Here is a 27255-nt window from a genome sequence, read left to right as displayed (position 1 = left end):
TTTTTCCCTTTTTGATGAATTTCTTCTAGTTTGCATTTTGTAACTTGAAAACTACAAAGATAATAAGATAATAAGAGGAATCCGATGATGCAAATTAACTTCGCAGAATGAGTTTGTTACAATTTTACATTGGCTAGGTCTTTCATCAAAGGTTTCATTCTAATAACTCTCGTTATTGTACGTAGGGTAATTTGACATGTGTAATACTGAATTTTCAGTTAATAAAACCGCCTGAAAAAATGAATTATTATAGACTCGTAAAACTGTAATAATTTAAACTCCTGGCCTTTTGCAATTTTTTTGCAAATATATTGAAGTCGAAAAACTTTTTTTTGTCTGAGCCATTGGGTTCCGATCCCTCTATCTTTATTTGATTTTGAGGATGGTCCAAAGTTGTTAGCGTACTTGACTGTTTTCGATCTCGGTTAAGAATTAAATCCATGTTCATGCATTTTGGCATATCTTTTTGGGTGTCATACAGAACCGCTATTCTTTGTAGTGTATTTGTAGTATACTACTCGTAATCTTAATTTTTAGTAAGAATAAATTAGATTTACTGCTCAGTATACAAAACGTTAGGTAAACTTCACAAACTTAAACCGTTATAAAAGCTTTAATGAAAACTTCACATTTATAATTATTTTGAAGCAGGAAGAAATGGGTTCATTTTAATTCTATGTTTTCAAACGTTTGGCCTATTACACCTTTGTTTATATCTAATTTTGATTCTCTGGTATTTTTAGTACGATAGGCATTGACTTAATTTCATTCCAACAATAAGCGTTTTTTGGATTAATGCCTTTTTGTTCTAAGGACTTATCAATTCTAAACGATTTCCTACTTTGAAAATAATGCTTGCTGGAGAAATTGAAATTTCGCGGGATGATTTTGGTGCAATAGTTATATTTTTATCAAGAAGTACATTTTGATAAAAGCTTAGATATGGATAACTTTTACTTCTTATAATACTGATAGGAACTGTTATATCTGGGTGTTTTTTTAATTCTAAGTTTAAATTTGGAAAGTTTATTGATTTAATGTTGTGAGAAATGAAATCCATTCCTACTATATGTAGATCGCATCCGTTGTCGGCTGAAATCCATGCTTTGATTTTTACCGTATTATCAGTGTTTGTACCAAAAGTTGATTCAAAATTAGTATAACCTATAAGTTTAAGTTTTTCTCCATTAACAGCAACTGTGTTTGATCTACATTTATTCAGCTGTAGAGGCTGTATTTTACAATATTGTTCATAACTGTCAAAATTAATAAGCGAACATGTTGCTCCAATGACTAGTAGAAATTCGGTTTCCAGACCGTTGTTTTTAATTTTGTCTCCGGCGGGATGTTGGTATAAGTTATTATACAATTGTATTTTCGGTTCAGACGGAGACTGATCTAGTTTAAATTAACATGTTCACACTCATTATCGGTATAGTCTCCTGGAATGTCATCATCACTAAAGTTGTGGATCTGGTAACGTGAATGATAATCGTTATTTTCGTTGAAGGGTTTCTTACTGCTCGACCTGTCACGCGATTGAGAACTTTCATTGAAGTTTGACAAATGCCTGAATTCTTGCTGGTGATTTATGTCTTTGAATTTGTTGTCTACTCTTGACCTACTCTTACTATAGTTATGGTAACTTCTGTTTGAATTCTCTCTTAATTGAAGCGAGCCATAATTTTGCTCCTGTTGATCATTATATTTAAAGCAATGTCTTATCGTATGGCCTGACATACAACACCAGTTGCAAAACATTGGGTTGTTTTGTTTGTTTCTATTCTCCTTTGGGGTATAAGCTGAATTTATTTTATGATCCTTCATTAGTCCTGTTAACTCTTTAAGTTGATCCTTTATTCCCTCTATTTCCAATTTTTTATCTATGCTACTGGATGCTGTTCCGATAAACTCACTACTTATTGCAAAACTTAAGTCTTTTGTAGCAATATGATCTTTTAATTGCTGCCAAGTTGCGGGTGGATTCTCAATTAGGAACTGATGCGCCTTTTGTTTTAAGCCTGGCGGGCTTAAGCCGCGTACAAAGAATTCCATTTTCTTTGCTGTTCTTGATCATCATTAAAAACTGGATTAGGCCATCCACGGTTTACTGCGGTGCTTAATCTATGTATGAAGCTTTTAATAAATTCATCAGGTTGTCTTTTTATGTTTTCTGCTTCTATTCGTCTCCTATACTTATCCTTATCATCAGTGAATCTATCTATGAATTGATCTCTTATCTCGTTCCAAGGTAAATGTGCTGCTAATCCCTGATACCATTGAGCGGCTGGACCTCTTAATATTGAACCAAATAAGGTTCTTTGTCTGTTGGCATATGCGTCATGTTCGTCACCTGCGTCTGCTGGTCTAGTGCCCAGGGAAAATGCTATCTTTTTCTCTACTATATCAAGAAAATCTCTTGCATCTTCATTTGGATCTAAGCCGGTAAACTTTTCGAGAGCTAAATCTGGGTATGCTACTACGTTTGCCATCTTTGTTTAATTCACTCAATACTTTGTTAACATTATATAAAGGGTTTGGATGTGTTGTGTACTGATCAATTGTAAGGACTGAAATATTTTATTTAAATTACTGTGAGATTTGCTGGGTTCAAGGAAAACAAATTTTCATTAGATAGATCAATAGTGCTATGGGGCTGTGTAAGCTTTTTTAAGATAGATTTTATCTCTGGGTTATTACTGCGGGAGAGAATAGTTAGTTCGTGAATATTTTTGTGTGGATGTTTGGACAAAATTGTGATTTGATCCTTTTGGATATTGGTGATATACCAAATAATTTTTGTGGATTTATTTTTTAATTTTAGTTTTAATTTAAATGCTGTTGTATTTATTCTATAAAAGTTTGTCATAGCATTCTATATCATTTTTGAGTTATAAATATTTATCTAGGTGATGACAAACAATATAAGGAATACTTAAATTTTTCTTATGAACTTGTTATGATTTAAATTTTGTTGAGGAAAAATTTGTGTTTTTAATAAAAAATGATTAAAATGCAACTATCTTTGTGCTTGGGTAGATGATGATATCAAGAAGCAATCGGGAGTGAAGCAATTAATCGTTCTTGCGGTATATAAATTATTTTATTTGGTTGTTTTTATTTGCTGAAGAATTGTGTCAATTTCTGGAGTATATCGCCAAAAAAAGACGTATAATTCGTGTTTATCGTCGTTAGGGTATTTTTCTAGTATACTAATATGATTTTTTTCAGTGTTAGTGATATACCATATGATGTTAGAGACTTTATTTCCTAATTTGAGTTTTAAAATTATTGTACTGACGTCAATTTTAAAATGTGTTGACTTTAATTTTTATAGTGTTTGTTTTCTTTTTTTTAAGCTAAGTTGTACTATTTGATCAGTTTGTTTTAGACTAATGAAAACCTCCTAGGATTTTTTTATTATTAACAAAGGTTAATAATAATGGAATAAGAAAATAAAAAAATTTCTTTGGAAATTTTTTTTTCTTCAAATTTTTGTCCGCTGAAACCTTAGCTGAAACTTGAAACTTTGTATAGTTGAAGTTTTATTGATGCCTTCGTTATGATTAGCAATAAAATTGTATGCCTTTTTGGGTTATTATTGGCTCAAAACTTTAATTTTTTTTATAAAATTTTTCCAAAAATTTTTGACTGAAACGATAATCTGAAACCTGAAACAATGGTAGCTGAAGTTGAGTTTTTTAATCTTAAAATTGTCTAGAAGCTTTAGTATACCTGGTTTATGCTTTATCTTGCAAAAAAATTTGAGAAAACCGAATCTTTTGATATCTTAAACTTAGTTTTTGAAATCTCAAACCTAAAACTCTTAAACTCTCTCAAACTCGATGCATGAAAATAAAAAGTTGGTTTTTGATAGCTGGTCTAGTGTAAATTAAAATTTGAAACAGGTTTGTAACTTCAAAATCAAAAATTTGTTTGCGGAAACCTAAGTTTTTTGGGCTGAAACTATGATTCCAGAACTGAAACTATAGTTTGACCACTTGGTTTTAGAGTTTTGAGATTGAAAATTTAGGTTGATCTCTCTAATATATTTCTGTTCCAGCTCTAAAATTGCCAAAAAGATGAGATTTTTAGCCTAAAACGACGATTTTAATTTTCTGAAACTATAAGTTTGAGGGCTCAAACTAACACCTTCTAGAGGTTTTTTGAGTTTATAAATTGATTAGTGCATTAAGGATTCCCATTATCTTTCAATATTTCACAAAAATTTCACATGGGAAGCAAGATTTTTGGGTCTGAAACCAAAAACACCAATTCTGAAACGTACGTTAACCATTTTAAAATTGGTTTGGTGGGTTTTAACACCGTTAATTTTCTCTAGAAAATCAAAATTCGACGTTCGGAGCTCATTTTTGAGACCAAAAACTCAATTTTTGTGTTCTGAAACTTGAAACTAACAAAAACTTACCATTTAAGACCAGGTTTTTGACTTATGGTGTCCAATTGTGGGTTTGACTAGTTCAACTTTTGCTTTTTACCCGAATCCGTTTACAGAAACTTAAAATTTTAACTGAACCGTTTGACACTATAACTGAAACCTAGACTGAAACCAAAAAATTTGGCTGGTAAAAATCAGTTTTTTAGTGCTTAGGCTATCATATGAAACCTAGTTTATCAAAATAAAGTGGATGTGTCAGTGTTATAGGTTTAGTTTTTGTTGTGAAACCTGAAATTTTTGTGCTGAAACTAAAACTTGGTGTTTGGTGTTATGTGGTTAACGTTTAAGAATGGTTTTAGTGCGTATTCTTATTGTTTATTAGGTGTATATTTAAACTGTGTCATAAAAAACCAATGATTTATTAAAAAACACTCAAATCCGTTCCTTCCTTCTTGGTTTTTGTTATTTTGTTCTTTAGTTTCAGTAATTGGTAGCTTTACTGATGGATGATTTAGGTTTAAGTTACGTTAAGATGGATAGAATTAAAATTAGTTTAAGAAAAGTTGAGGATAAGCCTCGAGAAATGATGAAGGAGTCCAGACTTCCTCAGGTGTGAGTCTCTCGAGTATCTCAATTTATAATTTTATCGAACTTTAAATGAGAATTTATTCTCTAATTTATTTGTGAAAAAAGCTAGTTTAATTTTATTGTAAAGGCAGAAAAGAAAAATTATTTATTTTGAAAAGGTCTGACTGAAGAGATCTAACTTGCTGCTTACTGAGCAAAATGAAACACTGAAGATTTCAGGCCAGTCCTTTTGCTCGTAAGCATAAACCGGCGGCTGATTCAATCTTTAATTATTCAGGTTTCACCTGCTCCTTTGTTCTCCTTTTCTCATCTAGGAATTTTCAACTAGTTTTTATTTTATTTTTTCAAATCAAATATCTTTAACTTCTTAGTCCTCTTTGATTAAAACCGCAGCCTTCAGTTTGTCTGATTAAAAATTCATATTACTCTCTCTGATGCATCATATTGCAGGTGCATCTCTGCTTAATCAAAGCAAGGAGAATTTCAGTGAAGCCGGCAAGACTGCTAAATATTTATCCATTTTGTTTCAAGTTAAAGTTAAAAGGGACGTGTTAATAATCGCCGCCCTTTTAAAATAGTGAACATGAAACAATGAGAAAAATTGGACAAGTATTTAAAAAGGAGTGGATTTTCAGAACACGATTTTATAGTCCTAGTAAGAGTAAATCAGTCAATATCTGATTTAGTGAAAAGATGCTTTAATTTAAATGGCACGCTCCAATTTAGAATTGGGTCGTTAAATAAACAATTAAGACAATGGTCTTTTGTCTGTGTAGTATTTTAAATAATACAACGGTCTTTTTAGTGTTTTGGCAGAGCGTGGAAAATCAATTTGGTCGACTTAAAAAAACCGAAAACATTTCAAAATTTTTTTGAAAATCCGCATCCCACCCCCTCCCCCCTCCTCAACAAAAAGCCAAAAAGACATCAAATCATTTTTTGTCAATTTTCAGAGCCTCAAATTTTCAGCAAAAAATTGCTGCTGAAGTATCGTCTCAGTTTGAGAATTGATGTCGTTTTTGGTGAAGAACCGCTAGAATGCTGAAGAGGGAGTAGCCCCCCCGCCTCTCAATTCTGGTCGACAAATTTTTCCAAAAGGTCTCCCCTTTGGTATACCATTACGGCATCTATTTTTTGCTAGCCAACCTCAATATTTTTCTTAAGGCGCTTTTGGTGCCAATATGAGTAGTTTTGCGCGCTAAAACAACGCAAATTTTGGTCAAAATTTTTCAAACGCTTTTTAAGCCCTGTTTTCAAAATTGTTTGACATAAAAAAAGGTCGAAAAATGCTCCCCCTCCCCCCAAAAACAATGTCTGCGCACACCACTGTTAAGAATTTAAAGTTTTCTACAGGGTTCTCCTGCTTAAAACAATTACTTCGATAGCTGAGTTTGGTTGATTTATAAAAATCAGCCCGAAGATAATTACACGTGCTTACTTGAAAAATGGGGAAAAAATCAATAAGTTCAACTTCCTAAAATTACTAAATTTTCTACAATTTTTTATTTAATCCCGACCACTTGTTTGTATATAAGCTTTTGCTTTTGTTTTTTTTTTACTATTTTTTCTTCGACTATTTGATAGCAAAGATCTGATTATACAGTATCATAAGTTTACCATCCAAATTTAGTTTTAGTTTTATTGTATGGTTCATCAACATAAATAGTGTATATTTCCGTTCCGTTCAGAACTAATGTTTCCTTGGTGATATTCGCAAGTGGTCTCCTTTTAACAAATGGGTAATCGGAATTTAGAAGCTCACAATCCACTCCAACTACTTTGGCTCCTCGTTCCTTTGACGATAGATCTTACTAAAATATTTTGGGGTCATAAAAAAAGTTTTGTGACTTTGAAAATTATGAAAAAAATTTTTCAGCACATTTTTTTCATAACCAAAAAACAATTGTGCTCATTTCATGTCTATCTTGCCGAGAAAACAAACTTTGTAAACTTCTGAAACTTTCTGAAACTTCTGTTTTTCCGCGCCAAAACTCCACAACATTGAAGAAGTTTTCAATTTAAGGTTCGCTAAATGAAACGGCTATCACTGATGGCTTTCAATCTTTTTCTACAAAAAACACCTACATAAAGTTCACATTGAAAAATATTTTTTTTTGTGATTCTGTTTTCGGGAAAACTAAACCAAACTTAATTAATAGACTCATATACACAAATACGTTTGAATGTTCAGCAATGATTGACAAAAAAGACAGAACATATTCATATTAAGCAGCCGATGGTCGACTTTTTTGTTCTTCTAAAAAGCTTAGTAAAACTATCGCCATTCCTTTTTATGATTCCAAGAAGGTGTTTTGCATTCAAAAGGGGTCTTGTAATGAGCAGCCAGATATGCTGTTGGATCTCGCGGGGCTTTCACCCAGAGTGGTCCAAAAGGTCGTAGATGTGTGGGGAAGTAAGTATGGCGAGGCCAAGCTACTATCCGATCAACCCTGTGAACACATTCATCAATAAATTATGTCAGTGGCATTTCACAAAAATAATAACAGTTTGCTTCAACTATTTGCTTCAAGAACTAAGATTTAAAACTATTATTATATACAGTAAAGTGCCAGTAAAGTGCTAAAGCAACAGCAACTAATAAATCAGTCCCATGAAGTACCACACAAATTTGCAGTTCCCGAAAGAGACGAACAAAGGGGATATTGGCAGGGTAAGTATGCAGATGCCATATGGTTTCTCGCAATTTTTTCTCAGCCCTGCAGTCCTGGGTATTTATTATAATAAAAATCCGAAAGAGACGAACAAAGGGGATATTGGCAGGGTAAGTATGCAGATGCCATATGGTTTCTCGCAATTTTTTCTCAGCCCTGCAGTCCAGGGTATTTACTATAAAAAAAATCCGAAAGAGACGAACAAAGGGGATATTGGCAGGGTAAGTATGCAGATGCCATATGGTTTCTCGCAATTTTTTCTCATCCCTGCAGTCCTGGGTATTTACTATAAAAAAAATCCGAAAGAGACGAACAAAGGGGATATTGGCAGGGTAAGTATGCAGATGCCATATGGTTTCTCGCAATTTTTTCTCAGCCCTGCAGTCCTGGGTATTTATTATAATAAAAATCCGAAAGAGACGAACAAAGGGGATATTGGCAGGGTAAGTATGCAGATGCCATATGGTTTCTCGCAATTTTTTCTCAGCCCTGCAGTCCTGGGTATTTATTATAATAAACATCCGAAAGAAACGAACAAAGGGGATACTGGCAGGGTAAGTATGCAGATGCCATATGGTTTCTCGCAATTTTTTCTCAGCCCTGCAGTCCCTGGTATTTATTATAATAAACCTCCGAAAGAAACGAACAAAGGGGATACTGGCAGGGTAAGTATGCAGATGCCATATGGTTTCTCGCAATTTTTTCTCAGCCCTGCAGTCCTGGGTATTTATTATAATAAACATCCGAAAGAAACGAACAAAGGGGATATTGGCAGGGTAAGTATGCAGATGCCATATGGTTTCTCGCAATTTTTTCTCAGCCCTGCAGTCCTGGGTATTTATTATAATAAACATCCGAAAGAAACGAACAAAGGGGATACTGGCAGGGTAAGTATGCAGATGCCATATGGTTTCTCACAATTTTTTCTCAGCCCTGCAGTCTTGGGTATTTATTATAATAAATATCCGAAAGAAACGAACAAAGGGGATATTGGCAGGGTAAGTATGCAGATGCCATATGGTTTCTCGCAATTTTTTCTCAGCCCTGCAGTCCTGGATAATTATTATGATAAACATCCGAAAGAAACGAACAAAGGGGATATTGGCAGGTTGAGTATGCAGATGCCATATGGTTTCTCGCAATTTTTTCTCAGCCCTGCAGTCCTGGATATTCATTATAATAAACATCCGAAAGAGACGAACAAAAGGGATATTGGCAGGTTAAGTATGCAGATGCCATATGGTTTCTCGCTGTTTTTCCAGCCCTGCAGTCCTGGGTATTTACTATAAAAACATCCGAAAGAAACGAACAAAGAGGATACTGACAGGGTAAGTATGCAGATGCCAAATGGTTTCTCGCAATTTTTTCTCAGTCCTGCAGTCCTGGGTATTTATTATAATTAACATCCGAAAGAAACGAACAAAGGGGATATTGGCAGGGTAAGTATGCAGATGCCATATGGTTTCTCGCAATTTTTTCTCAGCCCTGCAGTCTTGGGTATTTATTATAAAAAACTTCCGAAAGAAACGAACAAAGGGGATATTGGCAGGGTAAGTATGCAGATGCCATATGGTTTCTCGCAATTTTTTCTCAGCCCTGCATTCCTGGGTATTTATTATAATAAACATCCGAAAGAAACGAACAAAGGGGATATTGGCAGCGTACGTATGCAGATGCCATGTGGTTTCTCGCATTTTTTTCTCAACCCTGCAGTCCTGGGTATTTATTATAAAAAACATCCGAAAGAAACGAACAAAAGGGATATTGGCAGGGTAAGTATGCAGATGCCATATGGTTTCTCGCAATTTTTTCTCAGCCCTGCAGTCCTGGGTTTTCATTATTTTAAACATCCGAAAGAGACGAACAAAGGGGGTATTGGCAGGGTGAGTATGCAGATGCCATATGGTTTCTCGCAATTTTTTCTCAGTCCTGCAGTCCTGGGTATTTTTAATAGTAAACATTTAAATCAAGTTCAGATAGTCTCTATAAATTACTAAGTAAAACAGCGATAACATTCCAGAAACTTGGTTTCCGAAATATCCAATTACAGAGCTGATTTTTTTTCTTTCTAGTTTTCTACCCATCAATGAGGTTCTGCAAATTTGCTACGTTTTCTACGAATTTTTTCATCGAGTTTGGAATGTAAATCAACAACAAAGTTTTCTTTTTCTGAAGCTTATATGAGATCAACGTAAGCAGTTTTTTAATTAGGACATTTTTTCGACCAATGACTCTTGTCGCTTCGTTCGGACAGCAATGGTTTTTAGCTTTTTTGTTTTCATACATTGCTTCTTCTTTGTATTCATTTTCACACTTCAAGGGTAAAATACAAGAGTTTTTAGCACATTATGACGTTTGCGACGGAGCAAGCAATTCATTTTTACGTATGCCGTTTTTAAAATGCGATTAAGACATGTAAGTTCAATAATTATGATGATTTACGTGAATAAAAATAAACCAGACGAAATTGAGCTTGAGTTAATACAATTTGGCTTGAGTTAAGACAAAAATGATGATGACTAACATTGCTTAGAGTTTCCCCAAAACTATTGTTGTGCAATTTATTCTGCAATTTTCGTGAAAAAAGTATTACCCTAAAATGGGTCCTAATGAGTGATTATAAGAAAATTTTATCAGAGTTATTCTCGCATACAGCTCAACAAAGTTTTGAAAGCCTCCAAAAATTTGCGTAAAATGTTTGATTTTTTTTGAAGCAAAGAGTTTATAAAGTAAAAAAGATTTTTTTTGGCTATCAAACACAAATTTGTTTCTATTATAAAGACCTCTGAAGGTTATACACTTCTAAAACTTGATTGGGCTGTATGAAAAGCTAACTCTGATAAAGTTTGCTCATCAAATGACTCCCAATTTCAGCGTAATTTTTGATTGACTAAAAGTAGCCAACATGACCCATTTTTGGGATAAAACTTTGGCCCCGAAGTTCGCAGAACAAACTGCGCCATAATAATTTCGGTTAAATTAAACGCAACCTTGTATTTGATCCTTTTCAGTCTTAATATAACCCAATATGAGAGAAACGTGTTTAAAGTTTCAAGTTTTTTTTCAATTTGTATGGATAAATGAAGTCAGCGCTGTAATACGTTACAGTTATGTATTTTTGTCTTGGTTGATGGCTTACACTTTGTCTGCTTTATAAACCACTGAAATCCATGTATTTGTTCAAAGAACTGTTCATGGCTTTTTTTCTTTTATGGCTACACTATTTTTTCCTATGGCTACACTTCCGCAGCGAATTGTCATATTAAACTTCTTGTATTTTGAAATTCTCGAAAATAGTTGCGGACATCCACTAAAAATATAAATAGATAATGTTCCTAATGAGTATCAACCTGTGAATTAATTTGATCTGATTATCTTCCTCAATATATGTTTCAATATCTATGAAAGGCCAGCCCCACTGTCTGTCTCCTAAAACAAGATTCAGTATAGAGTCAATATAAAAGTCTTTCAGATCATTATTCCGTATATTTTTTTGAAAAAACGAAGCCTTATTGAATCAAAATATATAGCAAATTTCAGCTCAACTAATGCAGAAAACAGTTAAAGTTCACCATCCTCATTGCTAGCACAATCATTATCTAAATTTGAACAAAATGTGGTTTTTGCGATTGGCAGAGGTTATCCAGCATATCTAAGTTTGTTCAAGTTCTCATATTTTTCCATAATCCTGACTGAATTATTTTTTGAGCGAAGCTTTTTTTTGTGACGCACGATGTTTTTTATTCGACTAGAAATTTCACCTGGTACCACTATTGCAATTGAAATCGGTCAGGCTGTGGTAGACCTGAAGCTAGAGTTTGAGTGCTCTTCCTCTCACACTACCATTGCCATGACAGGTGATTGGTTACAAGAACCAGGATCACGAAGTGAACGCCTTACAATTATGCTAGGTGCCTATCTGCCATTATGCTAATTCATTAAATATTGGTTTTAGTTGTTCTGTAAAAGCAAAGATATTCAGTTCAGACAGTTATTTATCCAAATGGAGAAAGTTTTCCTTGAATTTTTGTTGAAATCGAATTGACGCTTGAAAGGATTGCGATTTGATATGATACTTTTAATTTAAATGATGATATCTTGAGGAAAAAAGGCGTGCGTGAAAAAATAAACCCGAAAGCGAATTTCTTTCTCGCTATGCTCGTATCGTTTTTGGTTGCAAATGGGTTTATTTAATACAGTGGCGGATTTAGGGGGGGGGGGGGGCGGACGCCTTCCCCCTCAGGGATTCGAACCCCTGCCAACCCAAAGGGTCCTCCCTTTGGTACTTTTTAAGAAATCCATTTTTGGCCGACCGACCCTAAAATTTTTCTAAAGGCGCCTTTGGCGCCAATATATACTAATCTTGAGGGGGAGCGCGCGCCAAAAAAACGCGTTTTTTTGTCAATTTTCCAAAAAGTGCCCAACGACGGCTTCTTTGACCTGTTTTTTTTTCAAAAAACTGCCTGCGGCGCAGAAAGTTTGGCCAAAAGAGGGTCTTTTTACTGCTTTGTGGGAGCTCGGAAAATCAATCTGTTCGACCTAAAAAAAAGGTCGTCAAAATTTTCGAAAGTTTTTTTCGAAAATCCCCCCATCGAGAAAATCCTAGATCCGCCCCTGATTTAATATATTCTGTACCAATTGAATTTTTTAACTTCCGTAGAAACAATCAAATTTTCAGACATGTATTAGTATAAACTTCTGATAGTACCGAGACTGCTGTGATGCAACATTTATTTGATTATATCCGGCCGATATTTAAGAAACCACTTTCAATTATTAATTCTCGGGCTTTTCGCTTGTTCTGCAGTTTGCGAGCATTATTCGTGGTAAAATTTTAGACGACCAGGACACGATTTATTTTGACTGCAAAAATTTAATGAACTTGTATTCGGGGAAGATTTTTTATTGTCCAATTTGTTAAAACCTTATTAATTTTGAGATTTTAGGTAGAATCTAGTTATGGGCTGCACCAACCGTCGTGATTTTAGCTTTAAAAATGGCTAAAGAATCGAAAAAAGTGTTTTTTGACTTTTTGGTTCTTTCCAGAGTCCGTAAAGAATGTTCTGATTTCTGTTTTTCAGACAGATTAAAGATTAGTGTGGGTACAAAAGCTTCTGTCATAGAAACAATTTATTTAGAATCAGTTTTTTTTACGAAGTCCATTTAAGAAGCTACTCTTATTTCTTTTTTAATTAAGCTAATGATCTGATCACTAAAAGTGGGGAAAATTTTTGTCTTCGGGTCTGTTTTACTTTTTTTCTTCTGTTTTTCTTGCATCAATCATTAGAATGTGTTCAGTGAATCATCATAGTTAAATATTTTTTGTCGTAAGCTGAACGACTTTACAAATATTTTTTAAAAAAATTGAGTGTGGAGAAATATTGGCCTAATTAATTTGCTTCTTAGGCTAATTTCGAGCAAGTAGAGCGAGCGATAAGTGAAATTACTCTCAAAATTGATGTTCTGACTAATAAAAACCGAGTGGGGGGGGGGGGGCATGGAGAGGAGATATGGCTGTGTTTTTGTTTTCTCCTTACAAAATCAGGTACCTCAAATAATCATCGGAATGGGTCGAGTTATAAGTCATTAAATCAACAGAGAGCAACCAAAGTCCTTATTTGAACGACAGTAGAAAACTTTCAACATTCCCGACATTGAAAAAAAGTTTAACCAGTGTTGCCAATAAGAAAGTCTTGCTCGTCATTGGGAAAGCTGATTTTTTAGACCAAAACTGATTTTTTCTAGACAAGTGTTATCTAGACAATGTTATGACGAATTATGCACCAATCGACTAATCTTGTTAATTTTTATAGTTATTTGTTGTTAAATTTTTTTTATCCTATTCCGATTTTCAGATAATTTTTAGGTGTTCGTTGTCAGTACCTTCTGAGCTACGAGAACATCCTCTAGCTATTCTTGCTAATTGAAATTTTAAAAGGAAACTAATCATATGTTTCCATTTTTTCATTTTTTACATTCTCACCAGCTTTTGTTGAATCATTGAAAAATAACTTGATAATTTTCCCGTTGTTCTGCAGTCTCTGGAGTCCCCTGATTCCATGTTGACCTTCGTCTTTGAAGAGATTGATCACTTTGTGTCTCGTGTCGTGTCTTATCATAATATCGATGTCGTCGTCCCATGGTAACATGTCGTGCATGACCTAATAGGGCTCGGCTATCAATATGTTTACTTAATATTCTGCTCATTGTAGCCATACGCTATTCTTTCCGGTAATTGAGACCTGCAGTCACTTTTTGTCAATTTTTGGTTCAATCAATCATTATGAGTATATATTATTCGAGCATCGAAGAAAAAAACGGAAAATTATTCTGATTTCTGTAAAACACGCGGAAAAAGAAAAGAATGAGGAAATGTGGTCATTCGGGTCGTTTTAGAAAGGATTAAGAGTTAGAAATTATATCCTTTTTTCCTCCTATCTTTTTGCAACTAATGTGATCCACCCACGGTTATTTTCGGAAAAAAATGAGGAGCCCGGGAACTTTTCAGATTACAATGTATACAGTTTTAATATTACACCCCCTACTGCAACTGCTTCGAAGAAACTCCTACTGATTTGTTTCGAAGTTTTGGGTTATAGATTTTATGAACTTTGGATGCGAGTTTCGAAAATTGGGCTAACAATTGTTACCAGAGGCTCATTGCAAGAATCTTATATCACAGATTTTTCAAAAAACTTTTGCTTTAATAACTATTAAAAAATTATCGGTTTCCAAGCGCGAAGCCAATAGAAAAACTATTTTTTAAAAAATAGGATGAAGCCAACGATTCAACAAAAAAATAACAGTGTTACTATTATTCGTTGCATATCTTCGAGATTTACATGTGCTTCCGGTGAAACAAAAGATACAATGTAAAGCCGCGTGGATCAGGTTCAAATTTCAAGGTGCCCTATTTTATCTGACTGGTTTATTTGTGCCTAAACTTTTACAAAGGTCTAAGAGAGAAGAACTTTTTTTGAAATAAATGTCTGTCACACTGAATTATACATAATGTCATCTGTTAACAGTGGAGCAATTTCATTGAACTATCTGTCAATTTTTGTGCGCGGTTTAAACAGCTACGAGAATTTCAAATAAGCTCGAAGGTAGTATTCGTTCTACCAATTATTTTGACTCTAAAGTACACCTTTGCAATAAAAACTGGTGTTCGAACCTACATCATCAACCTTATCACAAATTTTGTGCGCGAAAAATCAATTTGATCGACCCAAAACAGGTCCAAGTTTTTTTAAAAACTCTTCCCTTCGAGAAAACTCTAGTTCTGTTCCTACTTTCACGTACAATGTTTTCCCATAAAGATCGAAACAGACATCGCAGCAGAAGGTCAAAAAGAGGCCCTCAAATCTCTAAACTGCTTTAGAGAATTCAAATACTTTACTTTTTGTCATCAAATGAACCAGTCCATGAGCTTAAATCAAAGAGACTCTTAATGAGACTTTTTTTAATATGTAACTTTTTAGTTATATGTTGAAATTAGGTTTTGTTTAACTGGATTCTAAACCAATGTTAAAAGCAATGTTTATAATATTTTAGGTTGAAAATGGCTACGCGTCAACCGAATATCTGTCCGAGCCAGACGCTGGCCGAGCCCTACATATGAACCGATTAGTCCGCCTGCGCTAATTGTGTAAGCAATTTCGTTTTCATCCAATACTCCAATAGATAGATTCAAGAGACGTATAAAAGTATCATAATCGTTTTTAGACAATTTTCGAGAAATATGAGAACTATTTCTTCTAGGAACATTGAACTTTGTTAGTAAATTTGGAAAGTTATCAAATGTAGTCGGCTCAGTATATAAAATGCTGTTTTTAATAAAATTCTCTTGTGACAAGAAAAACCGATGAGCTGCGTTATTGAGCTGGGACTCGTGTGAAAATAATGGGCATAAAATAAGAAGTAGGACGGCAAGAAAATTTAATAAGATAAAAAGATATCTGATTGAAAATCGGATCGAAACGTTATATCTACTATACATTTCAAACAAATATCTCCTATTCGTAAAGTTTCAGGAAAGCTAGGAAAATAGTATGGTTTTCAAATTAAAAATAAGGGGATATATTTGATGTTAAAGCGACAACAAACAAAACAAGACTGCTCGTATCAGGGCGAAGCCTTGAATGTTCCGACTGCCTTTTAAGGTTTATGGAGCAGTAATAACATTAAAAAATTCAATGAAATAAAACAAATTGAAAAAAAAAATTTTTTCTAAAATTAGAAATTTTTTTAAAATCATCACCCCACACGCCATGTAAAGTACAAAAGAATAAATTTCTCTCCTTGTAACAATCAATTATGGCAAATAAGCTTCTTTTAACCAATTTGGAACGATTTCTAAGACAGATTAACTCTCCGCTTACGCGTTAATAGCGCGAAATATATCGCGCGTTTATTGTCCCAAATTGGCCAAAATTGCAATCTTTAAACCCCCGTAACTCTACGAAAAATGATCACAGGTGAACAGGTGAAATATCTTTTCAAATTTGAGCTCAGGACAACAATACTTTTCGAATGATGTAAAAAGATTCCGTCAAAAATGGCTAGTTAAAAAGTCGAAATTTGTCTGAAGAAAAAAAACCACCCCGAGCACAAATATTCCGTTACTTTCGTATCGAAAGTCGGAACAAAAAGTCTGCGCTGATGGCCCTTGAGTGTCTAAAATGATATTTCGACCACTGAAAGTGGGGAAAAACTCTTTTTCTGTGATAATTCAGTTGTTTAATTGTTTTTTGTGCAAAGTCATGTACTGCAAACAAAAATTTTAAAACAATTTCGAGTGATATATCTTTTTAAAGCTCTTTTAATCGGCATTCAATTGTTGAGAAAAACTGACCTGAAGTTGATAGAGTAGAAAAACAGATAGAGTGTATGAAAAAAACTAAGGTACTTCAAAATGAATGGCTTTCCCTGGTTTTCTTAGAGAATGTGAGGCAAACTGCGCTTGTTATTCCAGGCATATCCAGACGTAGAAAAAACGGTGGTTAGAAAAAGACAGGTGGCCAGACATTCAAGGATATCATTGCCAAAGTTTTACATAAACTTAAGCTGTACTTGCTTCAAAAAATCAAATTGCAATACTTATATCGCTGTTTATAATATATGTTAATTTAGTTTTGTTTCGCATTTAGTTTGTGCAGTTTAATCCACAGGCTTTTCCATTATCTCACCTACTCCCTGGGTTCACTACTCGTGTTTCCTATTCTTTTGCATCATTTTCTTGGATCCTTACTCCGCCCTATTTTTTGACGGCTTTCCGTGCTCGTGTCGAACTTCTTGCTGGCGTATCGATGCCCGTGCGTATGTCAGGAGCCGTTTTGGTCGTAGTTTCTTGCATTCCCTCGCATCCGCGAGGATCGTTTCCAGTCACTGTTGTTGTTTACATTGTTCTGCTTCAGTGTTCGTCGTGTTCGTCGTTTTGGCCGTTCTTTTTGCTCGTGATCGTCTCTCGCTTTGAACTGCTGGTTTCCAAGTTGTAGACCACCGTCAACTTCTTCTGCCCAAAATCTCGTCGTTCTTTTTGATGAGTGTGCGACGTGCGACTACTGCAATCTCCGTTTCTGGCTCGTATCTAAACGCGACACCGTTTGGATTGTCCGTTAGTAGCAATTTACTTTTGAAGGAATTTTGAGACATTTTTGATTTTTTGCTTGAGCAGACATTGGCCGACGGTCAGTGAGAAAATACATCGAAGGCTACGAGTGCGTATTTTTTCCTCTCTTTTACGTAGTTAACGGGCCCCCAGAAGTTCAATTGGACTACTTCGTTGTGTTCCTATGATTCATAGGTTTCTCCTACGTCTTCCTTGGCTTTGTCAGATTTTAGGTTTTTAACTGCATCTAGGCGATGTTTCTATAGCTTGGTTGTCGCTGCCAAGTTTATGTGCATCATGGACAACGAGGCGGCATGCATTTTGTCACTGCCGTTGTAGTAATAGTGTAGTCAATTCATAATCGGTGTCACCAGTGTCTTCGATATTGGCCCAGGTTCGACAACATTTTTCCGCAGTATTGGCCCAAGCCTGGGAATTATTGTCCATAGTATTGGCCCAGGTTCGGAATGATCTATTTCGTCGTCAGATTTTTGTCCCGTTTTGCGTTGCGTATGAGCTTGAGTATGGTGTCCTTCTCTATGTTCGCCTCCATCATCTTCAGGGAAAGGTTATACAGGTATTTTCATCCACCGCACCGTTTTTGTGCCCGTTCGTTTTTTTGAGTAGATCCATTTTCCTCTATTGATGAGGGGGTAGGAACGTCCAGGGAATTGACTGGATTGAGATGATCGTTTTTAATTTCTTGGATGACGTCTGCAATTTCCTGGATTTCTCGAGTAATGCCATTGGCTGAAACGTAATTAGATGTTCTTCCGCCTTCCATTGCTCGGTTTTGGCAAGTATCGGCAGGAAAATCACTTTCCCTCGGTTGTTGCTCCTTTTCCTTTTTCCCTTGGCGGATTTAAATTTGGGCTTAATTTTACAACTGTAAATGTAGAATCATGAATGCTTGCAGAGGGCGCTTCAGATGAGGGGTCTCTAGATACATAGTCTACCATCTCCGTTTTTGAACCTTGACGGTGTTCTATCTCAAAATGATAAGGTAAAAAACTATCGTAACATCGGTTTAATCTGCTGAAATTTTTTTAACCTTTGAGCGATGAATTTAAAAACATTAGTAGTGCTTTTTGAGCTGAAATGATAAGTCGAGCTTGTTTGCTGGTTTTTTCCGTTTGATTAGGTATGAATTCAAGAAAGCTATATAGTGAACGCATTTCAGTTGTTTTCTAGTCCGCTGCACTTTTTGTTCGTCTGTAGCGTTCGTTTTTTGTACTTGTGGCGTAATTCCGATATTATTTAATTGATTACCCAGCCATTGGCAACTAGATTTCGCAAGTTTGCAATTTCGGAGTTTCAGCGACGCGCATGCTATGTCCAATTTTCTTAGAAATTTCTCTTGAAACGCAAAATGTTCAATTTTGGTTCCCCTTGGAGATGATCAGTATGTCGTCCATAAATGCGAGTGCCTGAGGAAATTACTTTATGAGAGTGTCGTTTTATCTGAATTTCGGCAGGCACAGTTATTAGTCCGTATAAGCCGTTCTTAAAGCGTTGGGTCCCGGTGGATTTCCCCTTACAATTGAGAAATGGCATTGCTCATTTGTATTTGATTCTCGTCCATACGCGTACTTAAAGTCTAGCGTTGTAAGTTAGACTTTTCGTCTTTTCTTCCTGTGATTACTTGGCTTAATCCGTCCATTAGTCTGTGTTTGGCATTTGGTACTTGTTCTTGTGTACCTGTTTATTTAATTCTCTTGATTCTAGAGCCAATTTATTTCTCCCGTCCTGTTTGCTTTAATTACAATTGGGGACACCAATTGTTTATCCGAACATTCTTTGAGTCTTACGATATGTGCCTAATGCATCAGATGCGTTACCTTCCTATCTACTTTATTCTGTACACTAATGGACATTCCCCTGCGTCCTTTTTGTTGCACTGGTTTAAATATGTCGAAGAAATCTGCCTGTACCTTGGCATTGAGTATGCCCCCTTATCTGGAAAACAAATTTGGAACAGCTTAGATAAATATAACTGCCACTCATCCAGTTCACGCTCCTACTCGGCACCTGTGTTTCTGTCTGCCACTGTCATCACTCGTTTCCTCTGGACCAGCTCCAAACCCGCGGATCTCATCGAGTCGCGCCCCAGGATCGATTGATGATTCACTGCAATGACCGAGATCTTCTGCTGAGTGGCACAGCCGTAGAATTCGGTCGTTACTTCTGCTTTGCGAAGTATGTGGATTCTGTTGTTATTTTAATCCACGAGTTCATCCTTCCCGGGGATAAAGTTGCTATTTCTATGCATTGGCTTGTTTCAGTTTTGGCAAACTAAAGACGGCTAATGGAGAGCCACTGTCGATCCACAACCACAAGCTTCTACCGCAAACGTTGACCAGAATCCTGGCATTGGGAATCTTAAACTCAGTTTCTTTCTACTTAAGTTTTACTGCCAATACCATATGTTCGCTCGATCCCGTTAACGAGTCTTATTCTCCCTCAGCCTCCCGAATCACCCATCCGACAGGTTGGCCCTGACTACTGCCAGCCATGATTTGGTTATTCTGCTGATGTTCCTGCTCTTCCTGCAACATCCCGACGCGTTCTCTCCCTCTCCATTACTTAGTTCCCTGACAGGTCTCACGGCATGTCCTTTGGAAACTTCCAAAAATCCTGCATGCATTACATGCGCATTCCTAGTGGGCCTTCATTATATGTTCTAACAAAAAATCGCAAGCATCACAGTTATAGCATTTTTGGGAGTTTGCCATCCCCTCCCCGGTCCGATTCCGCGTCCACCGCGCTCTCAGTTCTGGAAGTATCCCGTTTTTCGTCTGATGGCTCTTGCTTAATGCTATTGTGTGGCTCCGATGGCGCTAGTTTCCCCGTTTGCAATTTGTAATTTGTTTTCTTTGTCCCCTCGTTCATCGGATAAGGCAAATCTATATACTTGCTCTGGCGTTTTCGTTCAACTTGATATATCCCTTGGCAAACGTCTCGTGCTCCCGTTGTTTGCGTCCATAGAACAGCCACTTTCATTGTCACGTTACGTTCTCGTTTGAATACTTGTTCCGTGTTTTCCAATACTCTAGGGTATCTTTTCCCCTTTTATATCAACTCCTGGATGCCTGACTTTAAAAATTCGGCTTGCCTTGTCTCCAATGCATATATAAAAGTTCGACTTAAATTTTTTTCTGAGTAGCTGATAACGTGTTATCAAAACAGAACTCTCCCGGGTCAATATCGTATTTTGCTATCATCCCCCAAGGAAATTAAGCTATGCATTCCTCACCTTAACTTGGAGGATCTGGTGTTCTTGAGTCCCAGAAAGAAACAAAATTTGAAGGGTTCCTCCATTCCCTTTTTTATCTGCTGGCTGTGCAATTTTAAAGTAGAAAAACAGATAGAGTTTATGAGAGTTTAGGTATTTCCAACTCTATCTTATAGAATGTAAGGCAAACTGCACATGTTGTTTCAGGCGTATCCAGACGTAGAAAGAACAGTGATTAGAGAGAAAGACCGGTTGTGGCCAGACTTTCAAGGATGTCATTAAACTTTACAAAAACATAAACTATTATATAAACCCCTATGTCGAAGCTTTAATTCTTATTTCTACTTTCAATCCAGTATGAGAGCCAGGAGTAGTTGCATCAGAACGAATAAAATTTGAACTTTTTGAATTTTTTTTAAATAATCATTTTTTCAGTACAATTGGAGTAATATTTTGAACTTTTGTCTCACTCGTTTTACCAAAATTTGCAAAACAACCATTGCAATTCGAAAAAGGAGTCATACGAATCTTTCGTTTTTTTTTGTTATTGAGCACAGAACTTTTTTTTGAGCTCGGCTGCTCCTGTTTTATAATTAATATTAAAGACAATTTTTGCCCTGCTAAGACCCCTAGATCACTTCAATACATTCACTACATTCAATACGTGCTCAAACCTCGATTGACATGAAGAAAGGCACTAGACCATTTGTGGACCTCGATATTTTAAATAACTGTAGGTGGAATGATTATAGTATTTATTTTTGGTTGCTGAAGAGTTGAAAAAACCTCAAGAACTGTTAATTATAGAGTTGAAAGTTCTATGGAGGAAAAGTTTAAAGACTAAAATCATTTTGTCAGTTTCTTCCAAAGTCGGAGAAACAAAATATCGATCCTGTAAAAAGTTCATAAACGGGTTTCCGCGACTTTTTTTATCAAACATTTTCATTCAAAAAATCTTAGTAAAACAATTCCAAAAATAATTTTTTCTTAGGCCCTTTCCAAAGAATATTAATATCAAATGAGTTATAAAGAACCTTTATATCTGATTAACATTTTTGGTTGTCAAATTTTTGGGTTGAAATTGGTTTCTTTTTGTCAAGGAAAAGACTCACATCAATTGTATGCGAAAAACAATTGAAGGTTCTTTCAATGCATTTCATGCGTTTTTGATCATCACATCATCACATCTTAATGTAATTTTATGTAATTATATGGTTATTGGAGTTGCAAATGTATCATTTTTTAGAAAAAAAACTTTATTGATTAAGTTTGACAAAATTGAAGGCTCCGAGTTTCGACAAAAATGACCAGGTATTTGTGCTTAGGGCGGTTTTTCGCCCAAATAATTCTCAATTTTTCAACCAGCTACTAATTGTACTCATTTTTTTAACCCATTTTCAAACATTTTGGCGAAATTTTTTTTAGGTCGACCAAATTGATTTTCTGAGCTCTTCCAAACCATTATAAAGACCCTAATGTGACCAAATTTTCTGCGCCGCAAAGAACAAAAAAGGCGTTTTTAGGCACTTTTTGCAGGCAAAGAACAAAAAAGGCGTTTTTAGGCACTTTTTGGAAAATTTCGACCAAAAGATCGCGTTTTTTCGGCGCGCACTCCCCCCTCAAAATTAGTATAGATTGGCTCCGAAGGCGCATTAAGAAAGTTTTTAGGGTCCGTCACCAATTATGGATATCTCAAAATAGTACAAAGGGAGACCCTTTGCGTCGGCAGGGGGTCGAATCCCTGAGGGGGGGGGGGGGGCGTGTGATTTAATCTAGCTTCGATAAACTTGCCAAATGCAATAGGGCACGCTGATTAACCCAAAAAATATCAGATGTTGCTCGCGATGTTGCATGTGTTATTGCTCATCAAAGAAAGCCTCAGATGAGTGCGTGTTCGCGCTTAAATTAATCTTAAATTAATGACGTCATTATAGCGCGAAAGTGAAAAAGCTAAAATTAGATTTTCTTAGACAAAAGGCCTTGAAAACTACTGGTTTGTTCGATTAAGGTCAGTTTGCCATCAAAATGTTTATACATTTTTGTGATTGTTGAAAAACCGTTTGATAACATGTTAACCGGAAGATGTTTGCCTTATTTATATCATCTTTATATTGTCATTTATCTGTTTAAATTGCCGATAATTTACAGATGTTGAACCAGGTTTTTTAGATCTTACAGGATACGAGAGTGCGCCACATTTTTGGTCCGCCGACCCGGACCGTATTCTGGACATTAGATATTCTGGACAGTATTCTGGACGATATTCCGGACGATATTCGTACACCCGGACACTTTGAAAGTGCTTCTTGATCGGTGCAGACGGCCATTTTGAGCAGTATTTTTGGAACCTGAGAGATAGCCAACCAGAACCCAATTCTACTTGGTTTGCCCATCTCAAACAGCTAAGTAACTTGAGCCGAACGGCCTCGAGACAATTCATCGCCTCTGTAGCTTATCCATTCACACAACTTCACTCATTGCATGAGAGAGCGAGCCAAATTCCCTTTTGATAAAGTCAACACTCTCAAGCAGGTTTTGACAGGAGAGAGCGGATACAATAATCTTCCGAAGCCAACCCCCCAAGGGCCAGTTAGACAAAGCAGGCACCCAAGTTGGGGCTGTCCCGGACACAAAAGACATCCGTTTTTTGTGAACATCCATATTGGAGGTGGAAGTGGTTAGTGAGACGGATGAACTTTTGGAGGGAGACCTGATTGTGGATTGTGGACATCCGTTTTTTGTGGACATCCATATTGGAGTGTGGATTGTGGACATCCGTTTTTTGTGGACATCCATATTGAAGTGTGGATTGTGGACACCCATTTTTTTCTCAAGACCCGAAGTTTTCTGTGGATTTTGGAATCTACCGGTGAACGCCTCTACAAAAAAAAACAAAAATTTATCCATTTGTGCTAACTTGCTGATTTGATGCTTTAAATTCTGATACGAGTTTTTTTGATGGCAAAATCGTAGCCCCCAATTTTTCTCGATACCAAAACCTGATCAGAAAATTTTCTGTGGGCTTAGGAAAAAACCGGCCTCATAAACCTTAATTACGTTATCCTAACACCGTGTTTGTAAGCTAAACACCGTATCGAAAAAAAGACCAAAAATTTTGAAAAAAAAAAATTAAAAATTTTTGATTTTTTTTTCCAAAATTTTAAAGTTTTGCAAATTATTCAGCAAAGCGCCTAGTTTCATAATAATTTAATTTAAACGACCGAGTCGAGTTTTTTGCCCCAAGTTTTGGACTTTAAAAAAAAAATCAAAATTTCGCAAACGCATCAGGTTATTGTTGGAACTTGAACCGTTGGGTGAAAACGTGGAAAAAAATTTTCAAAAAAAAATTCGGAAAAAAAAAATTGGGAAATTTTCGAAAAAAAAATCCGAAATTTTCGAAAAAAAAAAATTTCTGAAAAAACGCCGTGTTTATTCTTGAAACGTGGTGCAGCTAACTAAACTAGTTCAATTGGATAAAAGTAGCCGTAGTTGAGACCCGTAGCGTATTATCAAGCAAATCGTCTTACCTTTTGCCACAACCTTGTTAGCTCAGGGTGTTGGGGGAGGTCAGGTCGCGGTTTGCTTGATTCCCTTCCTCTAAAGTTGATTTAATTCACTAAATGTTCATACTAGCTGCTAGCTCGCTGCACCACGCTTTGAAAAAACTTTCCCCCGCTTCGCAAAAGCGTGTATCTCAATCGTGCTTAGCCATTCCCGGGTTAAGTTTCAACCATAACGCAGTGAACGTCCGTAAAACTTGTCAGTATCAACTTGAACACTATCTCTTAAACCGAACCGACATTGTTATTTGGCACGACGCTGTTAATAACTCATTTAGTCGACACCGTAGTAATAACTTTAAAGCACTAACTCCTAACCAGCTTAAGAAGATTCTTTTAAACTATAAACGCAATATTTATGCAATCGTTTACTGTAAACGTGTAGGCACGGAAGATATATATAGTAAGTTGAAAGAGTTAGGCATATTAGTTATTAATATAGTAACAGACCTGATATCTAGAAGGAAGCAGAACCTCACTGAGTTAGGGCAAAAGTACTTAGAACTACACCAGGATCCCTCTCTAGAACTGAAAACGTTTACGATCCTTAGGCGTTATAGCAAGAATTTGAAGCATATTATTTCAAAGAAAAATACTCCTAAGCCAGGAAAACGCAAGCGGCAAGCTAATCGAAACAGAAGAAATGCTGAGCAGCACTAGGAGTTAAATAAATTGCTTCTCTAAGGTGTGATATTGTTTAATGTGTCAGAATATAATTTATTAATACTAAATATAAGGTCTTAAATTTATTATTCCCTTTTTTTCTCTCAAACTGAGCAGTTGAGCGGTTGAGTAGAAGTGAACAAGTTTAAAAGTAATCAAAATGACAGAACAAATTGAGTTAAAATATCGACGATTGATGAATGGTCGAACATCACTAGAAAATGAGCTTTCCGTAGTTCACAGTCGCATAACTGAGAGTTTAGAGGGACAAATTCGGAAAACAAAAATAAACGCCTTAATTGAATCTTGCAAGAGTATTCTCGAAAAAGCTTTAGCTAAAAATGATGAACTTGTGATATTAGCTAATAAAACCGATAACCATAGCAAATTATTAACGGAGTTGGCTGCATGGTGGGATAGGATAGTTAAAGTTAACGATGAAGTAACTGGTAAGGCTCGCGCTCATATGGAATCTAATCAAGTTTCAGAGGTCTGCGTCAGTGAAACAAGTCAATCAAAAGTTTCATCAAAATCGGCAAAATCCGGGTCGAGTAAGCAAAGCACAATGAAATCGTTGACCCCCAGTGAGCGCCGCAAAGAGCTGCTCCTAGCAAAGATGGAGCGAGAAGAGTTGGAAAAACAACATGAAGCAACCTTAAGACTGAAACAACAGGAAGCCATCATCGAAGAGCAACAGCATCTGATTGAGATGGAACGAAAACAACAAGAAATTAAATTTGAAAATGACCGTAAAGAGCAAGAATATCGTTTACGAATCGAAAAAAGTCGGCTTGAAATGGAACGATTAGGCGAAGAAAATCGTATTAAAGTAGCTGAAGCAAAAATGGTTGAAACTGAATGCCTCGAAGAGTCTGAAATAGATCAGCATCTCGAGCTGGCGTCTTCGGTTGATCGTCGTTCTGACAGGGTAAACGATTGGGTTGATCATGCATTAGAAAACCAAAAGGGCCCGAGGTAGTTCCGTCTTCTTCAAAGTTTGAAACCTGTACAAATATAGAAAGTGGTTCGTATCAAAACAGAAATGTGTCCACAGCGGGAGCTTCATCTCGGCGATCGTTGCCGAATCAGACTTTTGGTTGTGATCAACAATGTTATCCCTATCAACCAACCGTCTCCTTCAGCGATGGCGATGGAATCAAGCACGCTGTATCCACTAATCCTGAGCACGAAACGCAGTCATTGCTTATTTCAAATAACGCTACACTTTGCGAAAACAATAATACGTCATTATTTAATCCAGCTGTAACAGCAGCTACCAATACTCCGGTTTGCTGTTAATTTTCTGTACCTCATCCTTCGTCTTCCATTCAACATATCCCCGTCAACAACTTTAATAACGATTCTCGAGTTGTTGGAAACATGCCCGCCAACTCCAATCAAAACTCTGGATACACCCCCCATGCCATTTTGTCACAAACACCTGCAAATTTAATCTGCAGAAATCAAAACTTGCTATCACATAACGTGTATAGCAACCCTGCTTCAGTGAACAATCCGTTTAGCGGACAGTCTGCTGTTATTAATCAGCCCAATGTGCCACTAATGCCCCAGTGGACACCCGCAGTCGCCCAATGTATCGCTGGGGTAACAAGTGATGGTAACACAAACCCATCAGTTGGTGTTTTTTCATCCGTAACGCCAATATCTCAGCAACAATTCCCGCACGTATCAAGTGGTGGTACCGTTTACTATGGGTTTCCCAATCACGACGCATCAGCTGAAAAACTTACATATATCAGCAGCAACCTTTTGCAACTGATCCTAGCAACACATTGCCGTCGTTGCAACGAGCTCCCCAACCGCAAGCCGTGACACTGAATGACTTAGTCCAAGCTCTGTCAGTCTCAAAGAAGGATCCCCTTCCAGAATGGAAGCTGGCCCAGTACGATGGCAACCCGCTCCAATGGCACGAATGGTTTGGCCAATTTTGCAGTACTGTAGACGCAGCGTCCCTAAGCGATGATGTGAAGTTAACTTATTTAAAAACATTAGTCACGGGAAAAGCTAAGTCAGTCATAGCAGAGTTCGCATACAGTGGAAGAATGTATAAGGATGCTCTGAAAACTCTGGAAAGAAAGTTTGGCCAGCCACAAAACGTAATTACGGCCCACCTTGATAAATTGTCTAGTTTCCCGCAGCTTCGAATGCACAACTCTGAGAACATCATTAGCTTCTCGATGACCATTTCAAGTCTAGTGGCTGTCTTTAGATCTCTTGATTACGAAGAAGATTTGAAAAGCGTCTCTTTGTTAAATCAAGCTCTTTCAAAAATTCCACCAAACATGAGAGAATCGTGGTCACTTTTTGTCGTGAAACGTAATTGGTCACGCCCCAACCTAATTGACTTTAACAATTGGTTAAAAGATAAAGCAGAAGCTCATGAGCAAACGAAAAATATGCCTGGAAAGCCCAAAGTCGAAGAGCCATTCAAAGCTAAAGCTGTAACGAGAATTTTTGCCTCGACAAGTACAGTTGAGAAAAAGTTTGAATATCCTTCATGTATCCTCTGC

The sequence above is a fragment of the Symsagittifera roscoffensis genome, chromosome 1 (assembly GCF_963678635.1).
Source record: "Symsagittifera roscoffensis chromosome 1, txSymRosc1.1, whole genome shotgun sequence".
NCBI lineage: Eukaryota > Metazoa > Xenacoelomorpha > Acoela > Convolutidae > Symsagittifera > Symsagittifera roscoffensis.
Note: the sequence above shows the minus strand (reverse complement) of the source record.